We start from the raw sequence: 4537 nt of genomic DNA, 5'->3' as shown, positions 1-4537 counted from the left end.
TATTCATTCATTCTGTTTGAAAACATGTTGATGGGATGGAGGTGTCAAATCTTGACCTTTTTTTAGTTAAAACTGTTTACGCTTCAAAAAAAAACATGTTGTGGTGTTTTTGACCTCTTTAATTACTGAGCTGTAATCTGAACTCGGTTATTCCTCCACTCACGCATGGATGTGTAGCAATGTGTGTACAGTGACAGAGGGGAGGGGGGTGGTGGGCCCATGTTTATTTGGCCTGGAATAGATTGACAATAATTGCTCCAGATGACCCCCTCACTGGATTCAGGCCTCTGGCTCACAGCAGGTGGTGGGTACCCGCTGACTGATGTGTGAAGATTTACTGTAGCCTACAGTTACAAATACTACACTTGAATACAAGTTACAGGTACTCCTACTTGTTTATTTAAATTCTACTTTAACTCCATATCCGAGTGATGTCGTTTCTGCTTTGTCACATTTATCTGAGTGCTGAAGTCACAAGTTACTTTGCAGATTAAGATTTTAAACAAAAAAATATACAAAAACATTCAAAACCAAAGTAAATATGATGCATTGTTTTCTATTCATTAAATTAAATAGCTTACTGTACATTGTAATGTTAAATAATGAGGCCAGAGTAAGATCTCACAAATAGAAACATTGTCTTTTGTGAAGAAAAAGGAAAAACACAATATTATGGAGCTTAACAGACCACCATTGTGCCCTGATGTTAAGAAATGATCCAATAATTTGACTGTTTTGTACATGTTCATGTTGGCATTGCTATTGCACCCCCATCTGAGGTATTCAGATCACATCTGGCTCTTTTATCATAAACATAAATCTGGTATCTTGTCTTCCTGTGGGGTTATTTATGGTCGTCTGACTGCTTAAATGAAAAGCTCTTCAGGTTGTCGGATATGAGTTGCTGTCTCCTAGTCATGCAGGCTTTTACTCCTACAACATCTGATTTGATTCAGGACCACACAGTCTCATGTTAATTGCATCAGGTGTGTGTAAAGTACCGACATCACTCCTCTTTACTACTCCGCAGTATGTTAGACGAGTCTTCAGTGGCTGTCTAGCTGCTGGGGAGTGGTTGCTCACCCTCACCTCAGGAGGAGTTTAATCCAGTTTTAATCTGCTCATATCATCAAACCTCGACGTGACGCATCCTGTCTGAGCTGATTATCTTAACGGGCTGTTCACAGAGCAGCATGGAGACGGGCCAAATGAATGATGGTACATTCATTTCTGTGTGATCTGCTGTGATGGCTCGGGGCTGATGAGCAGTCAGTCATTATTCATTAATCCTTATTAAAGCTGGAGTGTGGGACTTTTACATATAATTGAATGTCCACTACATTCAAGCCCTTGCCAAATGAATTCACATCGTACTGATTAAGCCTATCACCGCCAGGGAAAGCTCTTTGTATTTCGCAGTGCTCCAGCGTTGTATCTGGTGACTGTGGTGACTTTCCTGCTCTTGTGCACGCTCACCACATCTCCCCCGCTCCCAGAAGTGCTGTCTTCCTGTGCAAATTGTTTTACTTTATTCCTTCTTCTGAACGCAGAGTGTTTTTTTTGTTGTTTTTTTTATCTGGCGTGTCCACTCTGGAAATGTTCCTTGGATGCTCTTTTATGTTTTTCTGTCATGGCCTCCGCCATATTCCTCGCTGCAGCTCTGTCGCTATGGTGTCTCTTGTTTGGTAGTTACTCTCGCTGCCAGAGGGGGGGAAACACAAGTTATGCACTCCAGCTTTAACTTTAAGATGAGAAGATGATCAAATAGAAATCCTGACAGAAGCTCCTTTACTTTGATGTAAATTCTTATTATTTTTGGCTCACTGATGCCCTGTCTGCATCCACACAAAGATTTTGTGCATCCACAAGAAGTGTTTGCACAACACTTCTTGTGGATGCACATAATTGGACAGAGGTAACGGGTAGAAATAATCTCAGGGGCTGAGTTAAACACCAAAGGGAACCAAATGAAATCTCTGTTTTTCAGACCAATTGATAGACTGTTGACAACTTCATAACTGCTAAAGTAGTGATTTTTTTTAAAGACTTTATTTCTTAGAAGTGACAGACAAGTTCATCGAGAACAAATTAACATGTTGCGATCCAAATGCATTGAGGCCTCAAGTTTGTAAAGCTGTGTTGAATGAGAAAACATGTAACGCAAAACTACGTAAACTACAGTCCAAAAACCCATCGGTGCAATCGCGAAGCATGCTTTGCAAATCATACATGCAGTAAAATATTGCATGTAATGTTCTAAAATGTACTCGAACAGGAAACCTAACTGTATTCTATCTATAATAGCAACAGCAGAGCGTTAATTGAATTGTAGTAGGGCTGAAACAATTCCTTGAGTAACTTGATGGTATTGTATTCAATTCAAGCAATACTATTGTTGATTTTTCAAAGGAAACCAGTTAGTTGTTCATTTCAAGAGACTTATTTTCATCTTTGTATATTTACTAATGCTCTTCAGTAATAAAGAAAAGTATTTCTTATCCGATTACTCAAATAAGCAATGGACTAATCTGTAAATTACTCGATTACTAAAATAATCGATTGCTGCAGCCCTAAATTGTGGCACCATTAACTCTTAAAATAACAGTTTGGTAGGACTCAGCCCTGAACAACTTTCTGTGGATTCCTGTGGTAGTTGCTGATCTTTTCAATCTTTTTTTTATTGGCAGACATTTTGGCTTGTTACAAAGGGAAAAGCGCGGGCTTCATTCCATTGAATTGTCCTAGTTAGTAATGACAGAGCGTCAGTATACCCAGTAGTGGGACACTGGAACTGGATTGTAGCCATTAGTTATGTTATTGATCTCACCTTTCCTGCTAAATATATCAAATATAAACTCTGAAAAAATGCCATAGAAAGAGCTCTCATGGCTAAAAGCAACTTTCTACAGTTGGCAGCACTGAACTCAATAGACTGATGTCCAATGAAGTAGGACCAGGCTGAATGCAGTCAGTCAGAGACATAATGAGTCAAGCTAGTTCACGACTAGCTTTCTAGTCTTTCAAGATCAATAACTCAATGACAGCGAATAAATGAAAAATAATTAATATAATAATAAAAACTGTCACGTTTACCAGAGTTTGTTAACTTTCACTTCTTAGATGATATGCAGCCAAAATTCTCATCTGTTGAGGTTTTTATTTTGAATAATTTTATTTTTTAAGAAATGTTTGTGTGCTCTGATTGAACAAAAACTATCTATCATAGAAATACCGTTTATGTGGCAGCAACCAAACAACAACACTTATCTGACTTCGGTGAGACACTGTGAGGGTAGTTATCAGAATATTTGAACTAAAACAAAACCAATAAATCAAATTCTGAGAGCCAAGTGTATCAAAAATTAGAGACGTAATAGTTTGCTCTACATGTTGGCCGCCTTTTTTTTTTTTTTTTTTTTTTTTCCAGTGACTTCATGTTGTTCAGTCACCTTAGACCCACATTTGTATCATCAATCAGTCATATTTATTGTGTCTCTTGCCTCTGTCATCCTGGACCTGACTGACACCACAATCTGCTTCCTTGGCTGCTATTGTCTATTGTCAATTGTAGTTTGAGTAATCTGTGTTGAAACAATAACGATTGTTTGTATGCAAATTTAAAGTAATTCCAACCAAACCCAGTGGGAACAATGCTTCATATAGACAGTGCTGACCTATAAAAATGGTTATTTCTCTTGCTAACACAAAGAACAGAGCCTCCTCCCCACACGCATTATCCTCATTAATGCCAGTATATAATTGACTTGCAATGGGAACGGCCCATTGCATACATTGACATTGTGCAAACTCTGTTAACTATGTAATGTTGCATGAATTCACCAAAGTGTTCACGTAGTCCCTCATCATCCTGTGAGCCTCTATCCACTGTTCGTCATCACAGCGAGTGTACGGTTCTTCAAAGAGAGCAGACTGGCTCATTGGACTGCTAGCGGTTAGCAAATCTTCAGCTTCATTACACCAGGAGAACATCAATGACCTCAAGGTTCCTGACAATACCATTAGGAAATTAAATGTATTATTTGTGTCCCTATTTATAGCTTCATCAGTGTACACTCGGTGCCAAACCAGTCATTGGTTCACACTCAAACAGATGAACAAGATGATGATTAGATGAGTATCGGTAGGATTTTATCGATAGTAATACTCTTAGCGATACTCTTATCAGTTATTTTGTGAGGAAAAAAGACGATTCATAAAGAATCAACATTGCTTCATTATTTTTGTATGTATACAAATAGTATTTCTTGAGCAGCAATACAAGATGTTCCAAAATCTTTAAAATACATTCGCAGCTAAACAATTAGCTTATTGATTAGCTTTCATTTATTAGACTATTCTTATTGGCAAACTCCGTATGGCATCGCTAATGTTACCTGCTGCGGACGAAGATGGTCTGCTGCATTTCTGCAGATTTATGTTATACGCTTGTTTGGCAAATTCTTTGGTAAATTTATGGTTTTACCTCCATAAGTTGAGAACAGTGTCGGGTTAGAACCGGGTTTTGGGGGCATCCCTA

The 4537-nt window shown here is 38.3% G+C and overlaps 1 protein-coding gene across 3 annotated transcripts in view; it reads left to right on the top strand.

The window, feature by feature from the left end:
• The window catches only part of LOC116390114 (homer protein homolog 3), a 39773-nt gene that overhangs the window by 7941 nt on the left and 27295 nt on the right, over positions 1 to 4537 (top strand). The window lies entirely within an intron of this gene.

This window comes from Anarrhichthys ocellatus, unplaced genomic scaffold, assembly GCF_004355925.1.
Source record: "Anarrhichthys ocellatus isolate YVR2014 unplaced genomic scaffold, GSC_Weel_1.0 scaffold22, whole genome shotgun sequence".
Lineage (NCBI taxonomy): Eukaryota > Metazoa > Chordata > Actinopteri > Perciformes > Anarhichadidae > Anarrhichthys > Anarrhichthys ocellatus.
Note: the sequence above shows the minus strand (reverse complement) of the source record. Positions and strands in the feature narration are given on the sequence as shown.